The sequence below is a fragment of the Chelonia mydas genome, chromosome 15 (assembly GCF_015237465.2).
Source record: "Chelonia mydas isolate rCheMyd1 chromosome 15, rCheMyd1.pri.v2, whole genome shotgun sequence".
In the NCBI taxonomy this organism is placed as follows: domain Eukaryota; kingdom Metazoa; phylum Chordata; order Testudines; family Cheloniidae; genus Chelonia; species Chelonia mydas.
The window spans coordinates 7,675,830-7,692,996 of record NC_057856.1 but is presented as its reverse complement, the minus strand read 5'-3'; the positions used below and the strand labels follow the sequence as shown (position 1 = coordinate 7,692,996).

At 45.7% G+C, this 17,167-nt stretch overlaps 1 long non-coding RNA gene across 1 annotated transcript; it reads left to right on the top strand.

Moving 5' to 3' along the window:
• Positions 1-888: 888 nt before the first annotated feature.
• Positions 889-15,765, top strand: LOC122463067. The gene is made up of 3 exons (XR_006286047.1): positions 889-1,091; positions 1,204-1,335; positions 15,522-15,765. It is a non-coding gene; the product is annotated as an uncharacterized LOC122463067 (long non-coding RNA).
• Positions 15,766-17,167: the final 1,402 nt, after the last annotated feature.

Below are 17,167 nucleotides of genomic sequence, written 5' to 3'. Positions count from 1 at the left end.
CAGCTTTACGTTTTCAATTTCACTTGAATGTTATTTTTAGAAAAAGGTAAAAAAAAACAAAACCCAAAACAAAACCTTGAAAACAAAACAAAATATTTTGTTGGGCCCAAAATGAATTTTTTTTCAAGTGCTTTGGTTTGGTTACTGTACTGAAGAATTGGTTATTCACACACAGCTCTATTTCCTTGCAGCTAACGGACTTGGGGTAACATTTTCAAAAGTGCTTAGGGGTTACTTAGGATCTTCAGTCCCATTATCAAAAATGACATAGTTTACGTCTCACTGAAAGCTCTCATTTAGGCTCCTAAGTATCTAACGCTCCTTAGTCACTTAGGTGTTTTGAAAATGTCACCCTCAATTCTTTCCTTTTGTCCTTTGCCCAACCCCTGGACTCATCCACTTCCCCAGCAGACCTGCTCTACAAAATGGCATTGTCTGTGCAGCGTGAGCTCACATGCATTGCACGTGCAAGGTCACACTGCATGGAAGACACCATTTTGTAAAGCATATCTTCTGTATGTGGCCCATGGAGGGGCCCCACCCCACTCCATCTGGCCCACAGCAATGAAAAGGTTGGACCACTCTTTAGCTCAAACAACAGGGTCTTGACTAATCCCTCTTTGTAACTCAGGACTTCGTGACATTAACTGGCCATCTTGGGAGTATGTTTATTCTGTTGCTGGATTTACTTCCCCTGCAGATGTTGTTCTGGGGTATTTAAATGCCGCTCTGGTACTGAAAAGGTTAAGGGGAGCTGGAGAGATCAATTAGTCCATTCTGTGGCACCTGAAGGGGAGACAGGTAATTAAGGATCAGTTGCAGCTGGGGAGAACCAGATTGGATGGTTCCTAGGACTGCAGGGCACTGGCGGGGGAGGCCCAGGAAAGAGGTAGTTGTGAGTTTCCTCTCTCTGGGAAAGGAAACATAGATGGGCCAGCAGGAAGGAGTTTGTACACTGGGACAGTCCTGAAGGGAGAGGGTAGCAGGTGACTCCTAAACCAAGCCAGAGGGAAGAGAGGCTCCAGGAAAGAAGCCCTGAGGATCAGCAGTGTGGCAGGAGATGGGGTCTCTAGGGGGAAAGCCCTGGGAAGGTGATGTGTTCTGTAATGGCATGAGAAAGAACTCTGTAGAGCCTGGGAGAAGGGTGAAGAGCCTGTAGAAGACAGAGAGTGGAAGAGATCTTTTTCTTTTGAATTGAAACAGAGTTACCCTGGAAGGCGTGGGACTGTTTGACCTTGCTAGAGGGACAAGTCGCTACACAAACCACTGAGGTCCAGAGGAGAAGGCAGAAGGGCTGTGATGCTGGAGTTTGTCACGAGGACGTGCTCTGGAACGGTGAGTCTATGAACTGTTACAAGTTCAAATAAGGGCTTTGTATTTGAATCTGGCTTGACAAGGAGTTAAAAGTATTCTTTCATTCTCTCTCTTACTGTGAGAAGCGCTCACTTAAGGTAGATGCACTGCGAAGAAAGAAATCCTAGTTCAACGGCTCACTGCATTTCCTAGCTCCGTGGCATGGGACACTGCTCTGTGCAGTGTATAGCCATGGTTTTGAGTATTTCATGATATTATAGTTGGATTTAATCTCCCCCCCTTCACCGCCCCCAGATGAACATCTATGAGATATCTATCTTCAGAAGACTATTGTGTAATGCTGATGGTGTGGCAGTCACAGTTTCACCCTCTGAGTAACTCTTTCCTTTTGGGCTGAGTACCTGTGACCATGAGAGACAGAGCATGCTTACTGGGGCAAAGCATACAGTAGTGCTGGCAGGAACAGTGCTATTTTCACCCACTAATGTAGCGTATTCCTCTTGACTAGAATCTTGCTGCAGATATGCTGCAATGAGTTATTGCAGTGATGGAGCAGAAACACTGGTGTAAAAGGGATTAACAGAAGGACCATTTTCTCTAGAGGCTCGAGAGAGGTTGTGATTGGCTGTTTGGGAAACGGAGGGGCCAGGATGTCTTAAGGGAAACTGGGCTCCCTGCCCAAGTTCATAAGACTGGCTTGAACGCAAAGCTGGGGGAATTTTCTGTCCCCTCTTCTGTCTGTGCTAACTTAGCTTTCTTGTCTTACATGCCATCCCAGAAGACACAATCATGCTGACTGTCCCTTTCTGCTGAGTTATTCCAGCTGCTCAGGTGTTTTTGGGTTTTTATTCATAAGTAAAGGTGGAAATTGGGCCATTTGCTGGTAAATCTGTTCCCTGTTAGGCCAGGGAAGGCCCAGCAAGCTGGCAGTCAGGCCATCTTGGGTTGTGATAGTATCTGATCTTATGGCTAAATAGGATCAGGCCTGAGCAGCAGTGGTACGAGGCCTCCATAGAAAGATCAGGTGCTGTGGGAAATGGCGTTGGTGATTGAGTGGGAAAGTCATCGCTGATAAAGCAGGCTGCTGCGTAGCAGCTCATTGAGTTCTCATCATCTGGATGAGACTGTGCTTAGCTTCTACTCTCTGGCAGTCATTAAAACCGATTGACACTTGGTTACATTCACAACTACCCAGCCAATGATATTGTGACCTGCCTACTGTCCCCCTTGTAAAGGAGGAAACATTCTTTGTGTCCAGTCTGAAACTGTTGTGTTTTGCTTGGGAATGTGACCTGCACTCTACCTTGGAGGCAGTTGCATTTCATGGGTAGGCAAAGGCATCGCTGTATGTGGGTAAAGCACTTTGAGAGTTGATTCTTCCAGATGAATGGGGCTCTGTTAATGGCAGATATCTGTGTGATTCAACTAAAATAAAACAGAACAGATAAGGCAGTGTTTCTGCCAAGGTCCTTGTGTAGAAAACAGAGGAAAATACCGATGCGAAATGCAAAGTTTCACGTTTACTGATGGAAGGAGGCTGGAACCTCACAGCAGGGACCCTCCCCCCCAAGCTATGATGGGAGACCCTTCTAACAGGCATCAGTGTGGGAAGGGATGTTATCTGGTATTTGGAGTAGGAGCAGTTAGAGCATATGAATGGTATTTCCCTCCACTCTGCTGTGGGAGCAGTCTCTGAGGGAAGCATCTACCTCGCATGGTCATTAGCAGGGGTAGAGGAAGGGCTGAGAAGGGACAACGGAGGACACAAAGAGAAAAGATAAAAGGGAGTGGGAGCTAAAGAAAGATAGGAGGGAGGGTGTGGGGGAAGACATGGGAGACCAAGGGAATTCAGGGCGCTAGGGACGCACAGAGAGGGAAAGAGGAAGAATGGAGAAATGAACACACAAAGAGTGGAAGGGAGGGGGATGCTGAATGTTAATTGGAGGGGAGGCAGACACTGACAAAGGATGAGGGATGGAGGCTGACCGGAAAAGAGGAGAGGGAGGGGAGAGAAAACAAGTGAGACAGGGTTTAGAAACATTTTCTAGAAAGTTGCTGCCAAAATTGTCTGATAAAACATATCTCCTGCCTGGGTGCACCTCTGAGTAGAGATGCAAAATATGAGTACAGCATCCCAATGTATCCCCATTGTATTGTTCTGCAGGATGGGAAATGCCCCCAGACAGATTCATCGGACATGTTCTTGCCTGTGCTTATACTGCCCATCTGGCTACACTTACACCTCAGACCCATTGGAGAGGAAATTGTAAGGGGTCTTCTCTGCCTGAGGTGTGCTGAATGGGTTTTGGCCTGCTACCCATATAAAGGGGAGGCTGTGGAGTTCCCTCTTTCCCTTATAGTAGAGATTATCCTAAAGAGCACACCCTGTCTGTCATCTGGTTACAAGGGGATTCTTGGAGTGAATTATAAAGCTTTAGGAAGCATGTGCAGCAAATCCTGAAACTGCCAAACACCTGCAGCTCCTGATGTCTTCAGTCAGAGTTTTAAGTGCTCAGCGCCTCTCCTCTGTGTATGCATTTACTGGCTTGATCCTGTACAACTGATATCAATGGGAACTTTGCCATTGACTTTAACAGGAGTAGGGATCAAGGCTTTGATACCTAAGATTCATCATTGCTTCTGGGTTTGTTTTCTCCTTACTAAGGATACAGAAAATTAAGTGACTGATTTTCTAGGCACCCCAATCTTTTATCTCATCAGTAACCCTTGATTCTCAGCCCCAGGGCTGCAGATTGCTGCTGGTCTTTAGAGCACATACGTGAGATGTGCCAAGCTGGTGAAACATCTTTCAGGGCTCTAGTGCTGAGGAATCCTGCTTTGACTATGTGAGGGTTTCCAGGGGCTTTATTGAGCAACCCCAGGCCCCTCTTGTGTCTTTCTTTGCTATAATCTGAGCTGTGTTCAAACTTGCAGAAAACCCCAGCGTCAGAGTGGTAGCCAACTTGGAGGGGATGGAACCAAATCACCAAGTGACTGGGGGGGATGAGACTGGTGGGGCTGCAGGCACTGAGGGGAATTCACTACCAATAAAGAGCTACACCCCAGAAGAGGTAACTGAAATGCCGATTCCCGCCTCCATTTTTGTATTCATGGTAACCCATCACCCATAAAATGAGCATTTATATTTAACCCTTGGGGCCTGGCTTGGATAATTTTTTTTGAATGATTGAGAGTACTGCTGTCTATTTACTGTTTAGATTACAGTTCTGCAAAGGGATGTACCCTAATAATGTGTGGTGGTGGGGTGACATGACTAAGTCTGTGACTTCTTAAACTGGAAAAAAAGAACTGTGCTGAGAAACTGATGGAAACTGGTAATGGGAGCTGCCTGTTTTGCTATCTAAGGGCTGGTCTGTACTGGGGATATTTTTACTGGTGTACTATATGTACCTGTAAATGTAAAGTTGGGCTTGTACTGGGGCAGTGCATCTGTCACTCAGGGTATGTCTACACTACGGAATTAGGTCGAATTTATAGAAGTTGGTTTTTTAGAAATCGGTTTTATATATTCGAGTGTGTGTGTCCCTACAGAAAATGCTCTAAGTGCATTAACTCGGCGGAGTGTTTCCACAGTACCAAGGCAAGCGTCGACTTCCGGAGTGTTGCACTGTGGGTAGCTATCCCGCAGTCTCCGCTGCCCATTGGAATTCTGGGTTGAGATCCCAATGCCTGATGGGGCTAAAACATTGTCGCGGGTGGTTCTGGGTACATATCGTCAGGCCCCCGTTCCCTCCCTCCCTCTGTGAAAGCAGCAGCAGACAATCGTTTCGCGCCTTTTTTCCTGAGTTACCTGTGCAGACGCCATACCACGGCAAGCATGGAGCCCGCTCAGGTAACCGTCACCGTATGTCTCCTGGGTGCTGGCAGTCGCGGTACTGCATTGCTACACAGCAGCAGCAACCCATTGCCTTGTGGCAGCAGACGGTACAGTACGACTGGTAGCCGTCATCGTCATGTCCGAGGTGCTCCTGGTCACGTCGGCCGGGAGTACCTGGGCAGACATGGGCGCAGGGACTAAATTTGGAGTGACTTGACCAGGTCATTCTCTTTAGTCCTGCAGTCAGTCCTATTGAACCGTCTTATGGTGAGCAGGCAGGCGATACGGATTGCTAGCAGTCCTATTGTACCATCTTCTGCCGGGCAGGCAAGAGATGAGGATGGCTAGCAGTCGTACTGTACCATCTTCTGCCAGGCAGGCAAGAGATGAGGATGGCTAGCAGTCGTACTGTACCATCTTCTGCCGGGCAGGCAAGAGATGAGGATGGCTAGCAGTCGTACTGTACCATCTTCTGCCGGGCAGCCATGAGATGTGGATGGCATGCAGTCCTTCTGCACCGTCTGCTGCCAGCCAAAGATGTAAAAGATAGATGGAGTGGATCAAAACAAGAAATAGACCAGATTTGTTTTGTACTCATTTGCTTCTCCCCCTCCCCCGTCTAGGGGACTCATTCCTCTCGGTCACACTGCAGTCACTCACAGAGAAGGTGCAGCGAGGTAAATCTAGCCATGTATCAACTAGAGGCCAGACTAACCTCCTTGTTCCAATAAGAACAATAACTTAGGTGCACCATTTCTTATTGGAACCCTCCGTGAAGTCCTGCCTGAAATACTCCTTGATGTAAAGCCATCCCCTTTGTTGATTTTAATTCCCTGTAAGCCAACCCTGTAAGCCATGTCGTCAGTCGCCCCTCCCTCCATCAGAGCAATGGCAGACAATCGTTCCGCGCCTTTTTTCTGTGCGGACGCCATACCAAGGCAAGCATGGAGGCCGCTCAGCTCACTTTGGCAATTAGGAGCACATTAAACACCACACGCATTATCCAACAGTATATGCAGCACCGGAACCTGGCAGAGCGATACCGGGCGAGGAGACGACGTCAGCGTGGTCACGTGAGTGATCAGGACATGGACACAGATTTCTCTGAAAGCATGGGCCCTGCCAATGCATGCATCATGGTGCTAATGGGGCAGATTCACGCTGTGGAATGCCGATTCTGGGCTCGGGAAACAAGCACAGACTGGTGGGACCGCATAGTGTTGCAGGTCTGGGACGATTCCCAGTGGCTGCGAAACTTTCGCATGCGTAAGGGCACTTTCATGGAACTTTGTGACTTGCTTTCCCCTGCCCTGAAGCGCATGAATACCAAGATGAGAGCAGCCCTCACAGTTGAGAAGCGAGTGGCGATAGCCTTGTGGAAGCTTGCAACGCCAGACAGCTACCGGTCAGTTGGGAATCAATTTGGAGTGGGCAAATCTACTGTGGGGTCTGCTGTGATGCAAGTAGCCAACGCAATCAAAGATCTGCTGATATCAAGGGTAGTGACCCTGGGAAATGTGCAGGTCATAGTGGATGGCTTTGCTGCAATGGGATTCCCTAACTGTGGTGGGGCCATAGACGGAACCCATATCCCTATCTTGGCACTGGAGCACCAAGCTGGCGAGTACATAAACCGCAAGAGGTACTTTTCAATAGTGCTGCAAGCTCTGGTGGATCACAAGGGACGTTTCAGCAACATCAACGTGGGATGGCCGGGAAAGGTACCTGACGCTCGCATCTTCAGGAACTCTGGTCTGTTTCAAAAGCTGCAGGAAGGGACTTTATTCCCAGACCAGAAAATAACTGTTGGGGACGTTGAAATGCCTATAGTTATCCTTGGGGACCCAGCCTACCCCTTAATGCCATGGCTCATGAAGCCATACACAGGCAGCCTGGACAGCAGTCAGGAGCTGTTCAACTACAGGCTGAGCAAGTGCAGAATGGTGGTAGAATGTGCATTTGGACGTTTAAAGGTGCGCTGGCGCAGTTTACTGACTCGCTTAGACCTCAGCGAAACCAATATTCCCACTGTTATTACTGCTTGCTGTGTGCTCCACAATATCTGTGAGAGTAAGGGGGAGACATTTATGGCGGGGTGGGAGGTTGAGGCAAATCGCCTGGCTGCTGGTTACGCGCAGCCAGACACCAGGGCGGTTAGAAGAGCACAGGAGGGCGCGGTACGCATCAGAGAAGCTTTGAAAACCAGTTTCATGACTGACCAGGCTACGGTGTGAAAGTTCTCTTTGTTTCTCCTTGATGAAACCCCCTGCCCCTTGGTTCACTCTACTTCCCTGTAAGCTAACCACCCTCCCCTCCTCCCTTGGATCACCGCTTGCAGAGGCAATAAAGTCATTGTTGCTTCACATTCGTGCATTCTTTATTCATTCATCACACAAATAGGGGGATGACTACCAAGGTAGTCCAGGAGGGGTGGTGGAGGAGGGAAGGAAAATGCCACACAGCACTTTAAAAGTTTACAACTTTAAAATTTATTGAATGCCAGCCTTCTTTTTTTGGGGCAATCCTCGTTGGCGGCGTGGCTGGTTGGTCGGTGGCCCCTCCACCGCGTTCTTGGGCGTCTGGGTGTGGAGGCTATGGAACTTGGGGAGGAGGGCGGTTGGTTACACAGGGGCTGTAGTGGCAGTCTGTGCTCCAGCTGCCTTTGCTGCAGCTCAACCATACACTGGAGCATACTGGTTTGGTCCTCCAGCAGCCTCAGCATTGAATCCTGCCTCCTCTCATCACGCTGCCGCCACATTTGAGCTTCAGCCTGGTCTTCAGCCCGCCACTTACTCTCTTCCGCCCGCCACCTCTCCTCCCGGTCATGTTGTGCTTTCCTGCACTCTGACATTATTTGCCTCCATGCATTCGTCTGTGCTCTGTCAGTGTGGGAGGACAGCATGAGCTCAGAGAACATTTCATCACGAGTGCGTTTTTTTTTTCTTTCTAATCTTCACTAGCGTCTGGGAAGGAGAAGATCCTGTGATCATTGAAACACATGCAGCTGGTGGAGAAAAAAAAAAGGGACAGCGGTATTTAAAAAGACACATTTTATAAAACAGTGGCTACAGTCTTTCAGGGTAAACCTTGCTGTTAACATTACATACATAGCACATGTGCTTTCGTTACAAGCTCGCATTTTGCCTCCCCCCATCGTGTGTCTACCCCCTCAACCCTCCCCCTCCCCGTGGCTAACAGTGGGGAACATTTCTGTTCAGCCACAGGCAAACAGCCCAGCAGGAATGGGCTCCTCTGAGTGTCCCCTGAAGAAAAGCACCCTATTTCAACCAGGTGACCATGAATGATATCTCACTCTCCTGAGGATAACACAGAGAGATAAAGAACGGATGTTGTTTGAACGCCAGCAAACATACACTGCAATGCTTTGTTGTACAATGATTCCCGAGTACGTGTTTCTGGCCTGGAGTGGTAAAGTGTCCTACCATGGAGGACGCAATAAGGCTGCCCTCCCCAGAAACCTTTTGCAAAGGCTTTGGGAGTACATCCAGGAGAGCCGCGAATGCCAGGGCAAAGTAATCCTTTCACATGCTTGCTTTTAAACCATGTATAGTATTTTAAAAGGTACACTCACCGGAGGTCCCTTCTCCGCCTGCCGGGTCCAGGAAGCAGCCTTGGGTGGGTTCGGGGGGTACTGGCTCCAGGTCCAGGGTGAGAAACAGTTCCTGGCTGTCGGGAAAACCGGTTTCTCCACTTGCTTTCTGTGAGCTATCTACAACCTCATCATCATCATCATCTTCTTCGTCCCCAAAACCTGCTTCTGTGTTGCCTTCATCTCCATTGAAGGAGTCAAACAACACGGCTGGGGTAGTGGTGGCTGAACCCCCTAAAATGGCATGCAGCTCATCATAGAAGCGGCATGTTTGGGGCTCTGACCCAGAGCGGCCGTTCGCCTCTCTGGTTTTCTGGTAGGCTTGCCTCAGCTCCTTAAGTTTCACGCAGCACTCCTTTGGGTCCTGTTATGGCCTCTGTCCTTCATGCCCTGGGAGATTTTGACAAAGGTTTTGGCATTTCGAAAACTGGAACGGAGTTCTGATAGCACGGATTCCTCTCCCCATACAGCGATCAGATCCCGTACCTCCCGTTCAGTCCATGCTGGAGCTCTTTTGCGATTCTGGGACTCCATCATGGTTACCTCTGCTGATGAGCTCTGCATGGTCACCTGCAGCGTGCCACGCTGGCCAAACAGGAAATGAGATTCAAAAGTTCGCGGTTCTTTTCCTGACTACCTGGCCAGTGTATCTGAGTTGAGAGTGCTGTCCAGAGCGGTCACAATGGAGCACTCCGGGATAGCTCCCGAAGGCCAATACCATCGAATTGTGTCCACAGTACCCCAAATTCGACCCGGCAAGGCCGATTTAAGCACTAATCCACTTGTCAGGGGTGGAGTAAGGAAATCGATTTTAAGAGCCCTTTAAGTCGAAATAAAGGGCTTCATCATGTGGACGGGTGCAGGTTTACATCGATTTAACGCTGCTAAATTCGACCTAAAGTCCTAGTGTAGACCAGGGCTCAGTATGGCTACATCAGTACAAATACCCCCATATGGAATCTTGCAGTTATGCAGGAAATGCTAAGGGCTGCTTTATGATTCTCTACCCCACACTCCATGTCCTCCCATCTGCAAGTCCCATATCATCTATGGTAAAATGAGCAAACACTCCGGATGTTCTGACATTTCACTTAATGTGTAACATCACAGGCTGCACTGTTCCTGCGTAAGCCTTTTGTTCCAACCTGATGCTCACCTGCCAAAAATAACATGAGGGTTTACCAGCCAATATTGCTTTAGACAGCCCCCTCACATCCCCACCAATGAATGTTTGGGCATTGCTGCCAATTTCTGCCAACGGATACACAGCACTGGGGGAATGCAGGAGCTGCCACTGAGTTTCCAGAAGAACAGGGCTTCATCTATCTTGGTGGGGGGGAAAGGAGAACGTTATCATAAGAAACAAAGATCCCTTTCTCATGGAAATCAAGTGCAGGGAGATGTAAGATTGATTGGGATAGATACAGAGTAATCCAGACTGTTTCTTAGCAGAGGGCAGGGCTATGATCTGACTGACACCAGAGTAAAACTGGGGTAACTCGTCTGCCTTCAGTGGTCTCGCTCTGGATTTACTCTGGTATAACTGAGATCAGAATCTGGCTCGGGGTGAAACTGTTTTTGGAATTACACTGATGTAAATCCAGAATCTGTCTTCCACACTTTCTTTTCCGATGGGCAGCTCTTTCAAGGATCTTGGTTGTCCTTTCAGAAGGGAAGGACCACATGGGCAGGTCAAAACATATGTTACATGGCAAGCAAGCAGCCAGTGCATGAGATGTAATAAATCTATTAATGAGCGTCAAAAAGTTTCTTGTTCTGTGATGTTGAAATTCCTTCATTTGTCTAATGATGCTGTCCTGGACACAGCTACCACAGGGATACTCTTTAAAAAATAAATTGCTACAGTCCCAGGTAAACGTCACAATCTGCTTTTTATAGGGTTGTACAGGATGTACCATTCTCACTACTATATTTATTACATTCTGTAAACAAACACAAAGATTAGGCCACAATTACCTTTCCAGGGCCAACTTACGTTCTGGGGGAATGGCAATGATGGGGTTGTATTACTTTGTCCTCGTCATTTCTGAAGTGGATGGGTAATCTTTTAACGAACGCTCCAGCTGGCTTTGGTGTGGTTGAAGGACCCGTTCCTTTGTGGATGTGCATTTTTTTTGTAACTTCATTGGGCTTCAGCAGAGATGTGGCGACTTGAACCAGCTGGCAAATCTAGCCCTTCAGAAATGTAAAGCATCATGTAAGTGCTTACATTTTTTGTCTTGGGTGCTCAGAAAAAAGTGCCATGGATTCATGGAGACCTGAATCCTATTTGTGATATCTGTAAAGGGGAAGCCAGGGAAACTCCCCTCCACTATCTATTCCTTCCTCTCTTTGTGGTTTGAATTACTTGTCAATATGCCATGGCCAGAGTTGGGCTGAAAAAGTCACCAGGTTTAGGTTTTATAAAATGCTTCTGTCACCCCAGGATTTCTCAAGAGGCTCAAGATTTTGTCTTACCAGCCTGGGCCCAGTATTGAGAAGAGATGGACTCAAATCAGCCCTTCCCCCTGCCCCCATCCCAACACTCCTGAACTTTGGGAAAGTTTGTAGTGAGTCTAGATCTGAACTTTATCACCTGGATCCATCTCTAGTTTGAAGTAAGCCTGGGCCTCTTTGTGGGTGTATGATATAACCCCCGGGGGAGCTGGCTGCTTGCTTTGACTTTCTGGGCTGAACTTTCAGGCTTGTGGGAATCTGAAGCTCAAAGTGAGACCAGAGTGTATGAACCCCATGCGAAGAGCAAGTGAAAAATAGGTTTGAGAGAATCGCTCTGGGAATTGAAGCCACTGAGTGTTGCTCCAGTGTAATTACTGTTTGCTTCCATCTGCATCAAGCCTTTGGGTAGCAATTCTCCTCCAGGAAGTTAATGGGCAAAAGAGAAATGGGATTTCAGTACCTAAATGCATTGTCATGCAGGGCAATCTAGTTTAGACAACTGTAAATGTTTATTTTTTAGCAATGTTTTATTGCTTCTCCCACACTGTCATCCCCCGATATCTTAGAGACGTGTGCCCTTGTAGAACCTGATCGTAAACCAAATGCATTTAAAGAGTACAAAGAACTCACATTCTAAACTCCAGGCAATATACTTTGTGGGAGATAAATGACACATCTCCAACAACTGATCCTTCCAAACGCTATTTGTATCACAGTAGCTCCTCCAGATGTGGGCCCTATTGTGATACATGCTGGATGTGCACATAGTCAGACAGTCTCTGCCCCGAAGAGCTTTCAGTTTAAATAGACAAAGACAGGCACAGGATCCCCACTTACAGAGGGAGAGGGGTGAGACACAGAATGATTGTGACCCAAAACAAGAGACTGTATGGCAGAGCGGGGAATTGTACCCACATCCTCTGAGTCCCAAGCCACCGCCTTGCCAACAAAGACACCCTTCCTCATGGCAGCTCATGGTAGTGGAGGAATGGATACTGAATGGTGCTGAAGATACTAGACCAAATCTATTTCCCCCCCCCCCCCCCCCCGCAAGAAATGTGACTATTTTGTGGGGAACAAATATTTGATAATGTGCTTTCAATATATCCAAGAAAGGTCTAACACCACCCAGTGGCTGGGCAGCTGAAGCTCGACAAATTCAGACTGGAAACAAGGTGTAAATTTTTAACAGTGAGAGTAATTAACCATCAAAACAACTTACCAAGGGTTCTGGTGGATTCTCCATCATAGGCACATTTTAGGTCAAGACTGGGTCTTTTTTCTGAAAGATCTGCTCTAGGAATTAATTCAGGAGGGCTTTATGGCCTATGTTACACAGGAGGTAAGACTAGATGATCACATCAGTCCCTTCTGGCCTTGGAATCTATGAATTTTCAACTTGGTTCTGTAAGGTTTCAATGATTATTTAGGGCAAAAAGAATTTCAATTCAGGATTAGACCTGCACTGAGGTTCTTAGGGTTAGATTTTCAAAGGCATTTAGGCACTTGTTGATGCAGATAGATATGCAGGTGTCTAGTGCCCATTGAAATCAATGGGAATTAGGCACATAGGTGCTCCTGAAAATCCCACCAGGTGCCTATTTGTATCTTTAGGTGCCTTTGAAAGTCTGACCCTTGGTTTAAGGTGTCAGCTCTGGGACTGTTCTGGGAAGTGTGGTTCAAATAAGCGTGGCTAAAATACTGTGGGTTTTTTTTAAAGTGACTAAAATGAATGAACATCTTTACAGAAGAGCTGCATTCCTCTCAATTTAACTGTGGGAGCAAATCTGGATGTTTGCACCAACTACCTGACTGTGTGTGCAAACCTAATAATTGGAAGTGCAACTAATCACTCTTGCACCTGCAGCTCATTTTGTGGTGCAAAGACAGAAGCTGGGCCTTCTCTCAACTGAAAATATACCCTGAAATCCCTTTACTTTTTCCTCTTATGGCAACAGCCATTTATGAATAGTTCAGTTCCTTCCAACACTTACTGGTACCTTTTAGAAAGCTAAATGGAGTCTTCAGGAATTTTTGTTTTTTTTCCATCAGAAAATGTCAGTTTATCAAAACATTTAACAGTGTCTGTTTAGTCTCTCCGGTCTATGGTGAACTTTCTGGTGAAAACCAGAGACTGACCTGACCCCAGTCAACGGTGTGGTGGTTTAGGCACTCAGTTTGGATACCCAGGTTCAAGTCACGCTTTCTCGTTTCTTTTCAACAATTTTTTTTTGGTAAGGCTTTGGTTTCATTCTAATGCTGAACGAAAACAAATCCAGAAATCTCAGAACTTTTCATGACATGGCATTCTTGTTTTCCACCCACCTTAGGGGTATGGGAGTCAAGCTGTGCTCTTATGCTAACAAGTTATACCACATCACCAGCACACTCTTTGTAGTGATTTAGAATATTATCTAATCTATTGTACATTATGGGGTGGAGTGCAATATTTATTACTGTGAGTTTGGGGTGACTGCATTAGTCATGAGTGGTAGAGCGTACATAAACTATGCAGATCTTCCAGAACAATAGGCAAAGAACTCCACCCATGTCTCCTCTGTTTAATTCAGTCATTTTTATGTCATTTTTCTTGTTTCCTTTTAAATCTCCCTATTCTTCTGACCCTCTGAAGTGTCAGTTACTGTGGATACAATTATAATTTTTATATGGGTGGTCTCTAGTGACATTAAGTGTCGCATAAGGTCAAATATATGGTTAGAAATGTATCCCTTTGTGAAATGCAGAATTTCATACACAACTGTAGGTGTACGCACTGGGTGGGGAGTGCATAAAGAGGACGTGTTTCCCTGAGTATTCTCGTTTATGGACCAATCGATGCAGTAACAGAATGAATATATTCACACTCTGGAGCCTGTCTCACCAACACTTTAAAAAAAGTGGTTGCATCCATTTCAAAAATCAATCCATAGTAAATGTTCCTGCTAATATTCCACTGCATAGTTCCACTTAAGTCTTGCCAGTAACCAATCGTGTGAAATTTCATACACATGGTTCTTACATGTTGGGTAAATCTTTTTTTTCATGGAAAGTCAGAGACAAATCAAACAAGACATCTGGGAAATACGAGGACTGGAAGAAAAATCTCATTTTTTCCTAACTGTAGTCATTCAAAAGTTTCCACAGAAGAAAATTAAAAAAACAAATAAGGGGAGGGGAAAGGGGACTGTCAGTCGTCTTAAAAGGTTATATTTCAATAAAATATTTTGAGCAGCTATGTTGTCAATATCAGAAGTATGCCAGTATAGCATTTTCTTACAATGGTATAGGGACAGCAGGGATACAATTAAGGTTGTTCATAAGCACCTTTATGCTGCATTTTGTTTTTGTGTTTGTGTGTGTGTGTTTAGTGTAACTTTAGATTTGAATGTTGTAGTTTTTAGACTTTGAAAAGCTAGAATGTACTGTTAGGTTGAGAAACTTACTGTTTTATTATCTGCAAGCTTAACACCACCCTAGCAAAGCTTTTTTGCTGAGAATTTCCTTTGTTTTGGGACCTTTATTTTTAAGAGTTGCTCAGTGACCCCTTTCTTACATAATTGGTATGGAAGCTGCTCGCTGGCTAGTTTTGGTGGTGCAAACACTGCAGTAAATTCAAGCCAACCCAACTTTATCAAACCACTTTGTGTGGGCTGCTCGCATAGGCTAGCAGATGCTATAAGTGTTGGCTGCTTTAGAAATGCCATAGGTAGCTAGCATGATAGAGAAACATTGTGGAAGAAGAGGATGGACGAGTCAAAAATAGTGAAAGAGATGGGAAACCAGGAAGATGTCTGCTCTCTAGTCCAACCACAAATTGCTCATTCTATGTGCTGTTAAGAGTGTTTTTTGTTAAATTCACAGAAGGTCAGGAAGTCACTGGTGAAGGGTGAGAATCCTGGTGAATGGTTGTGGTGCTGTGTAGAATTAAAAAGGCCCAACAGCTCAGTGCCTTGAGTTAATGACAACATATCAGCCCAGACTTAACTGAATGCTTTTGTGGTTCTGAGTCAATCCCTTAACATCTCATAAACATTGTTTTTTTTTGTGGTTGAAAATGTATTTCAAAAATCTCCTTAATTAGCTAATTGTCAATAACTGCTTTTTCTGAGACCTGATTGGATTGTCATGTAAATATCTAATTGGGGACTAGTTAGAATAGGCTTTATTTATGTGTGCTTGTGTTCCACTCAAATATGTCTTAGTCTGTCTCCAGTGGAGTATTTATATTCTGTTGCATCAAGGGTTGCTTGCAAAACATGTTTTAATTTGTGTATCTCTGACCTGTTCCCTTTGACTCAGCAGATCAGCTCAGCTCCATCTGGAGACTAAATGTGCTCAAGAGGAGCCCCCTTGCTAAAAAAGGCCTTGCGAAAACTTCTGGTGAAACATTCTCATTCCTTATCCTCAAAACAGCTACTGCCATTCATTCATCTTGTGAACTAATCACCGGCACGATGTTGTTTTGAAATAGCTATTTCTGAGTTATCTGAAAGTAAAACGTGTTGCGATGAATTCCTGTTTATGTATGTATTTGCACATAATTAAAAAAACCCAGCCTCACATTGTTGCATCACTCAACAAATATTTTGTAAAAATGAGAAATGGGCCTGAAGGAAATCCTGGGTCTGACTTTGAAATCCAGACTCCAAATCCAAACTTTGTCTTCATTACAGGGAGAACTAGAGCCTCGGATCATCTTCTGAACTTGGGGGTGCAAAATTCAGTTCTAAATCTGAACCTTCCTAAAACTCATCATATTTCAGATTCAAATGAGACCCATCGCACTCTGGAGATGCAGTAGGTCTGAATTATGTTCAAATCTGGGCTTTGGGTTCAGACTAATTTCTAATAGCAAATATATAAGGTCACAGAACCAAACTGATAAGTGACCCTGTGAACTGAGAGTAGTGGGGGATGCAGACACTGAAAGGAGATCCATTGACAACAAATTTAAAGCCTTGCAATGAAGGAGAGGATATGAAATGAAGACAAAATTAAGCAGCTGCAGCCATCCCATTAGGGTGAGTTTAGTTTCACCTGGTCTCTTTAAAATTGTCCTAATATCACTGGTTGATATTGGAAAAACCCCATATTTGCAATGGAGAATGTTTAGGGATGAGGATACTACAGTGGTGAATGTGGTATAAATGCTGACTTAGATTAGAGAGGCAGGGTAGGATGGGAAGTGCCCATAACGTGGCCTTTGCCGTAAGAAGTGAACCATAATATGAGAGTATGAGGACTCCTAAACTAGTGTTAGTTGGTAACTAGACTAAGGGTGCCTTGGTTAGTTTTTGACAGGTCCTGGCTTCTTTTGGCCACAGGAAGGGGATGGGAAATGAGGTAGACACTCCACTGTTTGATCTCCACGGAAAAGAGACTCTAATGTTGGTGTAAGCAGTAAAACACTTAGCTGCCACCGCCCCCCATCATCACCACTTCTCCTCTGCAAAGCTTTATATAGAGTGTGAGAGCCCATAAATAACAAGTGAGCCTATAAATAAACACAGCTGTGAGCCGACAAAGCCTTTTGACAAATTATGTTTGTTTAATTTCTCACGTGTGGTCCATTTTGAGTCCAATCAGGAGGATTGCTAAGCTTTCAGAAGCAAAACTTATGTGCTGAAACCCGGGATTCCCCTCTTTGTGAAGCTCTTCCCTGGTGTTGGGGGCGGGGGTGGGGGGGAGAAAGGAATCCTCCCTCAGGAATCTAAAATCACAATATGAATGTTGGCCTAATCTACCAAGATTGTGCTTGTTGTTAATGTGAAAGGGTGTGCAGGTGGAAAGGCAAAACTGCTGGCAGAGCTGTGATACTTCGATAATTCAGTAATTCTGAAATCATTGTCACTGTTATTTAGTTCAGATATATCGGTGTATTTTATCCTTCCACCTAGAAGCACCAGTCAGGGATCAGGTCCATGGTCTGTTTGGTGCTGCACAGACAC